Source organism: Lygodium microphyllum, chromosome 1 (assembly GCF_053477565.2).
Source record: "Lygodium microphyllum isolate KBCC chromosome 1, Lygodium_microphyllum_v1.1.10, whole genome shotgun sequence".
Classification (NCBI taxonomy): domain Eukaryota; kingdom Viridiplantae; phylum Streptophyta; class Polypodiopsida; order Schizaeales; family Lygodiaceae; genus Lygodium; species Lygodium microphyllum.
In genome coordinates this window covers 95,878,039-95,894,024 of record NC_141135.1, presented here as the reverse complement: position 1 = coordinate 95,894,024, position 15,986 = coordinate 95,878,039, and positions in this window count along the sequence as shown.

The window sequence follows — 15,986 nt, the reverse complement described above, 5'->3', positions numbered from 1 at the left end:
TCAAGGCCATTATATAGATACACTGCGAGAATCCAAAAGTCAACGCGGACAATCGATTATTGCACTCCGTGTGACCAAATCTTTCCCTTGGGAAGTTGGGCGGCTGGGCCCTGACCAACCACAATGGCGGCCCCGCCCCGCAAAACCCCGGCCGCCCGCTCCCTCAACACTATATCACACTGGCATTCAATGTATGGGAGAGTTGAGAGCCACAGTGGCCAAGGTAGCATGCATCTCACAAGCACAACCAAAGTAAACTAGGCCCAATTAGTAAACTAGTCCAAAAAGGTCGCATCACTTTTCAAGGTGGATCGCCATTCTTATGATCCAATTTGGCTTGATTCGCCAACCTTCTAAATTTTGCAATTTTATTTGGCCTTATTTAGTCTCCATCTCAAATGTTTAAGAGCTTCTTTCAAGAGGGACACATGGTAGTACTAATACTATTAGCACACTAAACTTGGACCCTAAAATTCAAGGTCCTAGTTTACTTTTCGTATACTAGAACAAATTGGTAAACTAAGACTAGCATCTGTGAGTGGAATGGTCTCGGGCAAAAGAATTTATAGAATGGCTTCATTCGAGTTGGCATAATTCTTGACAGGTTTGAGCCTCAATAAAAAGCAAGAAGGTAAGCTTGTATAATTCCTCTTACTCATATAGAATTATAATGTATGTGATGATTGAAGAAAGATTGAGATACTATAGTTCTCATAAGATGGTTGTCCTTTGTTTCACCACTTGTTTGGATTAATGGGGAATACATGCTCGTTGCATTGTGCTTATTTCATGCACAAAGGGATTGTCAATGACTTTGACTTTGATGAATACTCTGAGTATGATAATAGCAATCCATCGAGCAATGATCATTATGCCACAGAGATTTTACATGAGGATAGTTAAAGGTGTAATGTAGTAGCCCACAGTTCATTGAGCCTATTTCTGTGTCATCTAAATATTTCCCATTTGATAGGGAGAGCTACAAGCCCATGGAGCTTAATATTCAAGGTATCATACCAATAACACTTGAGACTTTGAAAGCATATGATAGAAGATATTTGCTTCATTTAAAAAGGTGGAGACAAATTAGAGATGACATACTTCATTTGAAAAGGTGGAGACAAATGAGATATGGCATGAAAGCTGCATCTCTTGGAGGCTGTCATTATTTTGTCAGTTTTATTGATGACTATAGCAGAAAAGTTTGGGTGTATTTTATGAAAAAGAAAAGTGAAGTTTTTGGGCATTTTAAAACTCTTAAAGCTATGGTTGAAAAAGAAACAGGTCTGCAAATAAAATGCCTAAGGTCAGATGGAGGGGGAGAGTACCTCTCAAATGAGTTTGCAAGGTTCCTGCAGGAGCATGGCATAAAGCAGCAATATTCATGTAGTCATACCCCACAACAAAATGGAATTGCAGAAAGGAAAAACAGGCATATTGGAGAGGTATCTCGTGCCATGCTCAATGAAAAAGACCTACCAGATTTTTATTGGGCTGAAGCAGTTGCTACATCAGTCTATATAATGAACAGGACTCCCACTGCAACAATACATGGGATGACTCCAGAGGAGAGGTATACTGGTAGGAAACCAGATATTTCTCATTTGAAAATTTTTTGTTGCATTGCCTATGCTTGTTTACTAAACCTATCTACAACAGTCCAAATCATATCATGGTTAGCTTTAGTATTAGGTAAACCAGTAATAAAGTCCATAGAAATATATTCCCATGGTCTTGATGGAATAGATAAAGGCATTAGTAAACCATACTGTTTACCATGATGTCTCTTAACTCTTTGACAAACCAAACATTCAGAAACAAAGTTAGATACATCAGTGTCCATATGTGGCCAATAAAAATCTTCAGTCAATGTACGCAAAGTAGATATAATACCTCTATGACCTTGATATGGAGGACAATGAATCTCATTCAAAACAAAATATCTAAATGGAACTGTAACACATAATCTCTTTTCATAAAACATGAATCCATCATTATAAGACAGTGAATCAATAGGAATCCAGTTATTTTCAACTAATTTATTCCAATCAGCATGAAAAGTAATGTCCTGATGATAAGTATCTTTCATAGGAGTTAGAGAATCAAATGATATGACAGAGATATTATGAATGGTCGATCTTCTACTTAAAGCATCAGCTACTACATTTTCTTTACCTGGTTGATATTGGATAAGGGGATGAAAACTCTGAATAAAAGCTGCCCATTTGATATATCGGTCAGATATTTGGGATTGACTAAGTAGATGTCTAATGCTTTGTTGGTCAGTCTTAATCATAAACTCAGAACCCATTAAGTAATGTTTCCATTGTCTTAAAGCTTGTACCACAGCTAACAATTCTTTATCATATGTGAAATATTTAAGTTCGGATGGTTTCTGTTTACAGTTAGAATAGGCTATGGGATGATTATCTTGCATAAGTACGGCTCCTATTCCAGATTCACTAGCATCAGTAACTACTAAAAAGAATGGTCTATTGAAATCAGGTAGTTGTAATACAGGAGCATGGGTTAATGCATGTTTCAATAAATCAAAAGATTTTTGTTGATTATCAGACAAATGATAAACAATACATTTCTTTAAAAATTTAGTCAAAGGCAAAGCAAGTAATGAAAAATTTCGCACAAACTTCCTGTAAAAACTAGCAAGACCTAGAAAAGAACGTAACTCATGCACATTTTTGGGTATAGGCCAGTTTAATATTGCTTCTATCTTCTTAGGGTCAACCTTAATACCTTCTGATGACACAATATGACCTAGATATTCAACTTCTGTTTGAAAGAACTCACTCTTTTCTAGATTAGCATACAATTGATTATCTTTCAACAACTTGAAAACCAAAGACAGATGCTCGTAATGCTCTTTCTCATTTTTACTGAATACCAGGATATCATCAAAGAATACTATAACACAATGCTAATATTTCAAAAATATGCGATTCGTCATTCTACTAAATGTAGCAGGTGCATTAGTCAATCCAAAAGGCATCACTAAAAATTCATAATGACTGAATTGTGTTCTAAATGCAGTCTTAAATATATCAGATTTATCTAATCTCACCTAATGATAACCAAATTTAAGATCTATTTTACTAAATACAGCAGAACCTTGTAGTTTATCCATAAGATCATCTACCCTAGGAATTGGATATCTATTCTTTACAGTAATCTTATTTAGGGCACGATAATCAATGCACATACGATAAGTATTATTATTCTTCTTTACCAACAAAACAGGTGCGCCAAATGGAGAACTACTAGGTCTAATTAATCCTCTGTTTAATAATTTATCAACTTGATTTTGAATTTCTTTCTGTTCAATCTAGTTATACCTATATAGTGCTTTACAGGGTGGTTGTGTACCAGGAATTAAATCTATTTTGTGGTCTTCAAGATGTGAAGGAGAAAGTCCAGGTGGTAAATCTTCAGCAAAACAATCTTTAAATTGTGCAAGGAATTCTTTATGCCTAGGGTGTATATGTTTTTCTTTAGCTTGAAGTTTATTCACCCAAATTAGATAAGATTTACTACTTTTGCGTAATGCACGTTTAGCTTGAGTATGAGTAAGCAGTGGAAAATTATTAGATGCGTGCATACCATACAATGTAATGTGTTTTCCTTAAAAATAAATTTTAATTGAATGCGTGGAATAATCTATGTCAGGATTATGCTGATGGCGCCAAGGTATACCCAGGATAATATCACTGGACTGTAATGGTACAACTAGAAAATTCATTCTTTCACTGTATTCACCAATTTGAATTTCTAAGTCATGCACCTCTTGTGTTCCATTATACCTTGTGCCTAAGAATACTGCTTTAATGCGATAATGCATAGGAACAGTTTGTAATTTCAATTCTTTCACTAACTTTGCAAAAATAAAATCATGTGTACTACCATCATCATGCAAAATAATCTTTTCTTTTCCATGCACTAAACATTTCATTGTCAACAAAGAATGTGGAGTTGGCATACCTGGTAAAGTATCCGAAGGAGTAGCAATGTCGTCCTCATCTTCTGTAAAGTCAAGCATTTCCTCATGTTCTTCATCTTCCATTGCTCCAAGATAGTTGATATGGACAGGTGGCTTCTTCGATTAGCAATTGGCTGTTAGATGTCCAGGTTGATGGCATTTGTAACACACTATAGGTTTGGCTTTAGATACATTGTTTCTAATGGCAGGAAGTCTAGGAGTGTTAGGATTTGGTTGTGAGGATGGCTTAGGGTTTTGATTGGTATTTGATGGCAAAGAAGGTGGTTTTATCCAAGACTTACGGAAAGATGATGAAGGAAATCGACTTTGATTGAATCTTCTAAAATTTGAATTGAATTGCTTTGAACCATAGTTACCATATGCTTGAAATTGTTGTGGACGCTTGTCTCTTCCTCGAAGCTTGTCTTCAGTGTCATGAGCCAAAGAAATTGCATCTTCAAGAGTTGCAGGCTTGAACATATTGACTTCAGCATAGTAATGCCCAAGTAATCCAGACATAAACTTGTGCTTGTGAGTCGCTTCAGGTACATCTCCAAGTATGTGTAGTTGGAGTAAAGCATTCCAAAAGCATTCGGTGTACTGGGAAATAGGCTCACGATCTCTTTGCTGAAGAAGGTCCCATTGCTTTATGGCTTTTTCATGGAATTGTGGAGGAAGGAAATTCTGCATAAACTTCTTCTTGAAACTCTCCTAGGTAGTGGAACAATCTATGCTCTTATGAACCACGGTCCACCAAAGAGATGCTCTATCCACTAAATAATTAGTGACACACTTAATTTTATCTTTTTTAGTGTATGTTTCTTCATGAAAGTAATCATCAAATTGACTGATGAATGCAAGAACAGTCTTTCCATCTCGAGTTCCATTGAAAGTACGGAACTTGAAATTTCTTTTACACTCTTGAATCAATGGTTCATCGGATAAGATCTTCAGGTTGTGATCCATCTTTATCGGTAGTCGATCATTGTAAATTGGCCAATTGAACTTGCAAGGCTTGCCGGGCTCTTCGTTCTTCATTCAATTGCATAATTAAATCCAATTTTTGTTCCATCGTAGGTTCAGGAAGATCGCCTTCAGCCATTAAATCATCCATATTTTGTTTCATCATCCTATAAAAATTCAAAAGACCTCACACTCTCAAAATCCAATTAGCGGGATGAGCGTAGCTCAAAGTCGGGTGTACAAGGCTTATAGATTTTTATTTGGCTTTCACGGTCTTCGGCTTTTGCGGTTGCGGAATTTGAAATCTTCATAAAATCTGCGTATAACCTTCTGTGTGTGCTAAAACTGGTTCAGCAAGTCTGCGTATGCAAATAGAGTCTTCCAGGGAACAACTTTGCAGTTCAGTGCTTCTACGTAGGAATAGTCCTTATGGGAGTTTTTGGCATAAGTCAATTTTGACCTCTAATGATTTGCAGAACTTGCAGAGTTACAGAACTTATTGAACTTGTCCAACTTGAAGATTTGTGTAACTTGAGACTTGGTTGACTAAGCTCATAGCTTAGTCTATTACAAACGACGAATTTTGGGGGGGGAGGGACGTTTTTCAGTTGCGAAATTCACGCTGAGAACATCTTGATGCACCGATTGAAAAAAAAATGGATTGAGTAAGCTTTTTAAGCTTACTATTAAGCCTTTTAAACTATCAAATAAGCTTTTAAGCTTTTGGGCTATGGAGTTACTGTCAAACTCTTGAGAAGTAAACGACTTGTAGAAGGAGGTTTCCTTGTGGTCCTCCGCTTCCCTACGCCGGTCCTTCGCGATCACAGGCTGTAAACAGAGGTTCTTGACCGCCAGGAATCCACCCGTATTGACCGTTTGCGATGAAACTGACTGTAGAGCTAGATCGTTCCAGGAGCTCCGCCTTCGCGCAAGATGGGTAGCGATTGGAAGCTCTCGATCTCAACTTCTCTCTGATACCATTGGTGCACAGATCGGATGTTGTATGCTCGCGCAGTGAGCGTCGGAAGGTCCCCAAAAACAAAAGAACTCTACTTTTTGCACAAAATGCAAGGTAGAAAGCATGCACGACATGAACAAAAGACCAATTGGGTGCAATCTCCCCCCATGCCTTATGTGAGCGCTCCATAAAGCATGTATTTTATGTATTAATCATCTTCAAGCTCAAATAATAGACCAAATTACAAAATAGCATGCTTTTGGCTTTTGAGTTTACTTTAGCACAAAATAGAAATAAAGCTAATGGATGGGCGCCCAAAGAGTCAGGCATACCCAATACAATGTCCAAATACAAATATCATAATCGGGCGCCCATGCGCATACAAAATAACAAATAAATATCCAACGCCTTAATAAATAGGCGTGACAAAATATAGGCGCCATGCCTAAGGTATGCGCCTATCAAAATATAAGTGATAGCTCGAATACATGCTATCCTCCAATACTTTCCTCCGCCATTGCTGCTATCTCTACACATCAACTGAAGCATTCACAATTGTTAGTAAAATAATGCAATTAAACTGACAAAAGTGAATACCTAGCAGTCTTCAGCTACATAAATAAATCAACTAGTTAGAAATCAATCCTAACCTTAATTTATCACGAGTACGCACTCTAAACTCATAAACGTTTATTAATTTAATATGTATTTTGCGAAATCACCCGCTATGGAATCACCCATGTACACACTAAATTAATGAAACGCGCGAAAAGGATAGGCGTCCCCATCACCTTCTCGCACAAAGAATCCACTTTGTGTATGAGCCCCGTTCAACAAAGTTTACGGAATCCACCGTAAAACCTCACAGAATCCAGTGTGGCACGGAATCCACCGTGAAATATGCCTCCTGGCATCATAGGTGGACTTTGAATATTTAGCTCATGCATTCATGTGTCTACCAAGTGATCATATGTTGATGTCTTTGTTGACGTAATGGTAGAATGCGCAAAAGATGTATTAGTTTGGGAATAACTATGAGTTCCCTTCCTAATGCCAAAATTTGTCCCTATGTCATTTTCGGTGCACAATAATTAGTAGTGAAAATCAAAATGATAAGGTGCCTTAGGCAAAGTGTTCAAATCCATCCACTACATTTTTATGTGCCCTTTCTTTTTATCCTACTCTACTATGAACTTTATTTTGATTTCCATCAAGGCCTTTTAGAATTTTGAAAGGAAATCTGATGAGTATAAGATAGAAAGAATTGGGAGTGAAAAATCAACGTTGGTCCAAGTTTGCTTTAGAATTGACTATCTTGCTGATGTGAAAAACACTTTTGTTGAAGTCAATATTACTTCTCAAGGATAGAGATCCCTATTCATGATCTTGCCAAAAGAACCTCATCTTCTTGCATTCAAGCTTTTGCTTGAGTCACTAATCATTGCTTTTCTTTAAAACATCATTTCCCATGAATTTCCATGACAAGAGAAGAGTGTTTAAGATAGTTTATGAGGGGAGCATCCTGTAGTGGGGTGCAATGTTCCTCTCATTTTGGAAACTTATTGCAAAAATATGAGATTCCTCAAGTTGAAGCATCTTTGTCTGCAGCAGTAAACGGAAAATTATGTATCCAAAGAAGCTACACTGTCATCACTTCCTGCCTTAAGTCATGCATTGTGCCCTAGCAAGGTAATATGTATTGAAACAGATCTTTGTGCTCATCCACTTATGATTCGAGAAAGTTTGCAATGTTGGATCCATGCGATGCAATCAATCGAGTGATGCTCCCACAAAAAAAATTTATGAACGCATTGAAAAAATTGTGCCTAGCCTAACTACATGTGCTCGTGCATCATGCAAATGCAAACACTAAAGAAACACACAACGAAAAATAAACTCATAGTGACGCTGACTTAAGAGTCCAAAATCTTGGCAGAAAACTCTGCCCTCAGGTTTGCAGTGGTAGACACGCAACATCACAACACCATCCCCAACACATGGATCTCTAGATTTCACTCCCATTCATCAATAGGCACGGTCTTTGCTACACAATTTAATATATAGATTCAACATGCAAGATAAGCTTTGATCAAGAAAAAAACACAATATGAAAATCTCTTGATGTCTTTTGAACTGATTTACATGTCTCCTCAAACAAAGGAGACAAGCACGACACTGTCATGCCACTCTACCACTTGGGCACACAATCCCTTCATATACTAGCTCTTGATATGGAAAGAATACAAAGGCAAGCATAATGTTAAGTATAAAAACCTTTTTGTGTCTAAAATGAAAAAATGTAATGTAATGCCAAGTAACAAACTCACAATGCATGTATGTGTAGCAGCCTTGTTGCAACCCACATCAATGCCATAAGATGCAATGATATTGACATGGTCTGTTGTCGATGCTCCTAGGCTTTGCCCTCAACCTTGAAGAAGGCAGCCTCATTTGATCTCTTTTTGGAGCATGTACATGGTGCCATCATTGTAAGATATCCACTTAATATAACTAAGTCTCTTATAGACAAATAACCTCACAAACAATTTGTCATTAACAAACTGCATTTACTCACAAATTCTTATCTTTTGTTGCTAGGGAAAGAGATTAGATACAAGAAGACTAGCATTTCCACAAGGAATTGTAGCTAAAAATGAGGTCAAGGGACATTATGGGATTCATTAATTGGTTTCAAAAAATCGCTGTCACTCTTTAAGAAATAAAATTTTCATCCATCTCTTGCCCATAAACATGCAACACAGATTTCGTAGATTGTTCTCAAGTGCACTCATGTAAAACATTTACAACGTTGCTTTTAAAAGCTCTTTCGTAAATCAACACTCCTTTCTTTTCTAAATTTAAATTTTTCCACTCTTTCTATTTAAGAGTTCTTACTTTTCTAAATTTAAATCTTACAGCTATGAGTGTGGCTTGCAAATTCCTATGGCATGCTATGAGTGTGGCTTGCAGCATTTCTATGGCATGCAATGACAACATCTAGATTGTATAGGCCTGGCCTCACTTAGAAACTAGGTGGGGACCGTTGTACCTCCCCCTTACCAGGAGATCATCCATCCCAGTATTGTTCATGCTAGTGTGAACGTAATTAAAAGTTTCCATAATTGGGCTAGGTATCTAGCCCTTAAAACCTTAAGGTGATGGATGCAATCCAATTATGGAAATCTTCCTCCATTTGGCATGGGATTCAAACCTAGTCTCAACTCGCATCGCTACACTAATAGTGAGCTAGTTTTCTCTCGCAAGTGTGGATTCCATTTCCAACACCCCCCCTAAAGCCACACCTTGGTTGAGGTCCTAGTGCCACCCAAGCTCAACAACCTGAGCTCTGATACCAAGTTAGAAATTGGGTGGCAACCCTTGTACCTCCCCCTTCCCCGGAGATTATCCATCCTAGTACTGTTCACACCAATGCACGCTTAATTAGAAGTTTCCCATAATTGGGCTAGCCATCTAGCCCCTAAAACCTTAAGGTGACGAATGACCTCTGGTCTATCCAATTATGGAAATCTTCCTCCATTTGGCCTAGGATTCAAATCTAGTCTCAACTCATTGCTGCTGCACCAATAGGGAGCTAGTTTTCTCTAGCAAGTGTGAATTGCATTTACAATAGCCTCGAATTCCCATAATTTTATCCACCCAAATTCAAAAGGCAAATGAAATTTTTCTCATAGAATCCAAATTGTATAGAGCTATCCTCGAATCCTTGCATGTTAGAAACCAAAGAAATGGATGGACATCGTAGAACGTTTAGACACAATGAGAGAGAGAGAGAGGGAGGGACTTACCTGAAGATATAAATTTGAAGAAAAGCAGACATGGCAATCTCGACCAACAACCACCCTTGTGATTGCTATGGCTATGATGAGTTTGCTCTCCACTATTGTCGCGAGTCAACAATCCTTGTGGTAACACTGTAACCTTTGCGATCCCTATGGTTGTGTGAGAGAAGAAGCTATGGTTCAATCTGAGTGATGGCATTGTCACTATGGCTATGGTTCAATCCTAGTGACCCATATGATGATGGGGAGACATGGAGAGAGATGGTGTGGAAGAGAAGAAGATGCATAGGAATGTGAAATCTTTTGTGCCTTAGAGAGAGAGAGAGAGAGAGAGAGAGAATTTTGTGTTCCTAGCATGCATCGTAGCTAAATGTAGCACTCTTCCCTTTTTTGATAGTCGACACTTTCCAAGCGGCCTAGTTTACTCTTTTGGCCAACTTTACAACTGTGGCCTAGTTTAATTTGTGTACCATGTGGCTGGTTGGATGTGTGTAGCTTTCTTTGGATGTCTTCTTCACCATCGATCCCCATTCCCATCCCTCTTTAAGGTCTGTGTGATATAGAGTTGAGGTCCCCCCCCACCCTCTAGGACCAAGTTGCATAAATTTATATCTATACTATGGCCCATTTCACAACTCTTCGGATGGGAAATATAGTTTTTTGCACACAAAAAAAAGTTGTTGCTTTTCACACCATCCAAATATTTTTGGTCTAGTTTAATAAATAAAATTGAATATCATACATCCACAATTGGTGAGTTTGTTAGATTATAATGTGATTTATACATGTGATGTGAGATCAATTCCCTCTAGTGATTTTATATGTGAGATGATTTTTTGGGTAGTGAGGAAAGGATGGTCATATTTTTTTTAATTGCAAATAACTTTTGCAGCTAGTCTATGTGCACTGGCTCAACACTACACTCTTGTTGCTTGAACTTGTATGGTGGATGTGCAATGTGTTTGATTGCAAAAGCTCGTTGCTTTTCACATTGTTTGAAAACTTTTGGTCTAGTTTAATAAACAAATTGAATATCACACAATGGTGATTGGTGAGTTGGTTAGATCCTAATGTGATTTATACATGTGGCATAATATGAATTGCCTCTCTTCAGTGACTTTGTAGAAGAGATGACTTTTTGGGCAGCAAGGCAAGGATGGTGACAATTTCTCAGTGCAAAGAACTTCGCAACCAGTCTACATCATGCACAAGCTCAATACTACACCCCTGTTTCTTGAACTCATCCAAATGTTTGTGCAATAGCTCTATCTCTTATTTTCACATCTCACAAGGCATACATCTGACCTAACACGTCAACTTTCAAGCTTACATGGCAACTAGAGAATGATACCCACACTAAAAAATATGGAAAACAAATTTAAAAACTAGCTTTAAAAAAAGATGATTGGAGACCATTGACTCACTTTGAAATATGACCTCAAGTTGAAATTCTTAAAATAATATAAGATTGATGCTGAAATATGTGAAATGCCTTGCCCATCAGTTTGTTTGACAAATATGGAGAATATTGTGTAGATGGTGAACCAAAAACCCACTAAACATGGCAAAAAATTGTGCTTTTTTCAAACTAGAATGGGAGAGAAAATGTGGGGTTCATGTGAGAGTTCCCAAAACAAGGTCATATTTTCAATGGTAAAATGGCAAAGGGAGAGATTGAAAGTGGAGAATGTGGACTTCCATTTAGTGGAAGTCCATGCACCTTTAAGCGTCCATGTGCTTATGGAAGGGTACATAACAAGCACATGCCTCAATGTAAGATTTACTTTTGTGAGATGTATTGGAAGTGAGCTTTGCCTATACTTAGGCTTCAACTATATGCTTTTCATGGGCTTCAAGATTGTCTTTTGATTTTCTAATTTTGGTATTCTAATTGTGTTGTGATGTGATGTGATGTCCATCCATGATAGGTTGAAGCACATCAAGCTATTGAGTGAATAGGAGAGATTCAAGCAATGCCCCATGCTCTTTTCAAGTTTGCATCATTTCAATGCAACTTTAAAGTTTGCATTATTGTTGTGCTTAGAAGGATACAATGTAGATGAATGGATGAACTTGCGTGCAAAAACAAATATAATATTACCTCACAATAGTAATTAGCTTGATTGATCAAGGGTTCTTTGTGCTTTTGCATCATTCTAGTTTGGCTTTAAACTCTACCTTATCTGCTATGATTACAAGGATAGAATATAGATGAATGAATGAACCTAAGCGCAAAAATGAATTGGCTTGATCATTGAAGGCTCATATGATGTCCCAACTAGAGATAGAGAGAAAGTTTAGCCAAAGATAGAGAAAATAAGAGAGTAAGACCACACACTATAATAAAAAACACAATTACCTATGTATCCACAAGGAGGAAAGAGATAGGACTATTATAATCCTTGATCCTCATGTTATTTTCATGGACTGTAGTTGCCTGTGTGGCAAATTTTGTGGTCCTCTATCTCCTTTTTCTTGTTGCATAAGTCTTTCAATGGTTGTCTCTATCGCCTCCTTTCTATTGGAGCTTCAATCCATCTTACTATAATCAATACTTAAAAAATACCCATTTCCATGCAAGTATAGATCAACCTTACTTGAGGATGGTAAGAAGATCAATTGCATGCATCAACAATTGCTAATACCTCCACAGGCAACATTACCACAACAATTGTTGTCTCTTGTATCAACAACAATATGCATCAACAGCTATCATACCTCCACCAAATGAAGATGTGGGGCCTACTAAGCCCATACCTTCATTGGGTGGCAAAGAGACCTATCACCCTTTTGTTGCCATCGTAGAATAACTGTGGATAGATTGAACTAAATCAAGTTTTTAATAGCTCTGTAAAAAGCTCTTTTGGTGTACTCTTAGCTCATGTAAGTAGTACTTCTTTTTAAGTAAACCCTCCTGAGTTGTAAAGAGCTTAAAAATAGAGAATTGGTAGAAAGCAAATTGTAGTGAAACATTGCTCTTTAATTGCACCCTTTGCATCTTATGATCATAGTGAAGATATGGGGATTATCCAAAGATGGTTATTAACCTACATTGAGCTTTTTTAAAGCCCCTTTTCATCCACTCAAATCAAAGCAAAAGGTATAATCATAGTCATCCATTGGATTACTATCCAAGAAAACATAGTCAAGTAGGGCTGAAATCATGACGATCTCATACATTGAATCTTCAATAATGAACATGGTATGATTCACTAGCTCTTCCATCAACTCATCAAGGATCACAATGCCATGCAGGGCTGAAGCATATGAGGTTGAAATCTTCACTGTATTCTCATGATGTTGTGGAGTCTTCACTTTGCATTTGAAATGAAGGTCACTTTTCTCATGAAGATGTAATGAGTTGCTCTTATCATGGCTTGAAATAGTCAAGGTTGATTGAGGTTTATGCTACTTATTTACTACATTAGCATTACTGATACGATTCAAGATAACTTCTTATTTGCAAAGTGTGGCTAAACTCTATCATTGGACTTTACCAAGTAGCATTTAACGCTAGCATTGTTTTTTCAAATCAACATTTTTAAACAATAGAGTTTTTGCCATCTCCACACAAGCTCTAATATCTTCACTATGAATGTAGAGATGAACTAGTATAACAACAACATGTTCCTTGGCCGTAGTAGAGCCAACCTCAAGTAACTTGACTGATGGAAGTATGCCATTTATAGTTATAATTGTCCATGCCCACTAACTATCATCAACCTCTTCAATAAGAATGGAGAGTAATGCTACAACATATTCTTATTACTGCTGAGATGATTATTTTGAGGGATAATGTGAAGCAGTGGAACTCAAAGCTTGAGCTTTACTTTGACATATATCCAAGGTTAGATGAGCAAAAAATCCATTTTGCTACTCTTAGAGGGTTTTGCACATACATGGTAAAGATATGTGAAGAGGAAAAATCAATAAATTCATAGTATCAACTAGATCAAAGAAGTTTGATAGTCAGAGAGTATATTAATCAGTTCTTGAACTTAGCAATGTATATGGAGAGTGTTAGTGACAATGCAAAGTTGCACAAATACACTTATGGGATGAAGCCTAGGCTTTCAGTAGATGTTATGGCTCAAAAACCTTCCATTCTCTTTCAGGCAATAGAGTTGGCTGAGAGGTATGCTCATACACATAGAAGAGATGTGAATATTCAACTATCGTTCGGGTAGACCAAAGCTATTAACAAATAGTGACAATTTGGGGGAATTGTTGGATGTAATAATATATCATATAGTAGCCCCAAAGTCCCAACATGTCCACCCTTCAATACAGTAAGGCAACAAGGGAGTTTTAAGCTAGTAGAGCTCCAAAAAATGAGAGGAATCAAGGTGACAATTGGCCGAAAAATACTTTAGTCATTGGTGGACATAAATTTATTCCCATGGATCATTTCATAGAGATGAAAGAAAAAGATTGTTGTTTCAAATGTGAGAAAGAATACATTGGTGATCATGTAAATAAGTATGCCTACAAGAAAGAAAAAGTGAATAGTATGTTTATCTAGAGGAGTCTGTTGATGAAGAGGAGTTCTACTCATGATAAACAATGCTTAAAAGGAGGACTTTGATGATGAAAGTGGACAAGACTAGTTTTATGACCCTCAAGAAGGTTTTCCTTTTAATCTAGGTGACCACATTCCTTTTGATCTAGGTGGACAAAAGAGCAGTGACCCATTGTGTACTAACACTTTAGCCTATTCGATATCCATGGATGCATGAATAGATTCTAGGGGTCCATGTACACTAAGAATATATAGAAATATCCATGGAAATACTGTGTATATTTTGGTAGATACTGATAGTATACATAGTTTTGCGAATATGCATGCAAAAGATTGTTTACATTGTCTCTCCACTAAGTTGCATCAACCCGTATATACTAAAAGTTTGCTTGCACTTAGCTGAAAATTATGACACACATGTGGACTTAATTGCTTTAGAAATGGGCCCTATGGATATAGTATTGAGTTGTGATTGGATCATGTGGATTTTCCATAGCTTCATATGGAGTTTGTTAGTAAGGAATAGCTCATTCATTTGCAAGGAATCCATAATAAATCTACTTTTAGCTCATTATAACTAAGCAGCTTAGAAAGGAGTTTAACAAGCATTCTCAAACCTTTATTCTACACTTTAGTAAAGAGATAACAGATCAATCCAAGGAATTAAAAAATAGTTTAGCTTGCAAATGTTAGTACCAAAGAAGCAAACCTAACTATAGAAATGCAAATGCATAAAGTCCAAGAAGTTTGATGCAGAGGCATGGGCTAATTTGGATGAGATATGCAAGTCCACCATTATCTTGTCATTGTCCAAGCATGTGTATTTCAATGTTATTGAGACAAAAGGTGATGCATATGATTTATGGCAAAAGATATACGATCTTTATGACAAGAAAAGTATTGGATCTCAATTGTATTGGTTAGTTATTAGGCAAGAATCAAGTTTGAGGATAATATAAAGTATCTATTCTTACTTGTTACACTAGATAGATCTTAGGATACATTCCATATTACTATGAGTGCTAATCCTCCTAAAGATGAACTCAAATCCTCCAATAAAGAGGGAGATTTGCTTACAAAAGAAGTGAATAGGAAGAACATTGATGTAGCTCATACTTCTCATACACTTACAGTTAGAGGCAAACATGATGGGAAAGGTAACCGTGGTAGAGATTCACAATCCAATAGGGGGCAAGTTTAAGTCTCATGGGCAATCACGCAGTAACTCTTGTGATCCTAAGTCATCTCTTACTTGTCATTATAGTGGGCAACAAGGTAACAAAAGGCTACAGTGTTATAAGACATGCAATAACAAGTGCGAGAAAAGCAAAGGAAAAGCACTGGATAATGCTAATTCTTCTACTAGTTGAACCAAAGTCTAATGTTAAGATAAAAGAGATAAATGCCTTGGAATAAAGCTCTAATGATTATATAATTGCAACTATATGGAATGTTTGTGTTTGCAACTAAAAATAGTGTCCCCTACATCTAAACTAACCCACATCGAGCAAATGTGAAAAAAGAGGATGATGCAGCATTGCAAACAAACTATTTGCCCATCAAGATGAGGTCAAACACATCATACAATTTAGTTGCATCCCACTCACTAACAGTACTTCCAAGGGCACTTGCAAAAGATATTACAACACTAACACCTTGTAAACAGGCTCCATAAATATCAGAATGCCAAATTAAACAGAGCAATTAGGTGTTCTAACATCATGTCATCACATGCTTGAGTGTTACAATAAGCTC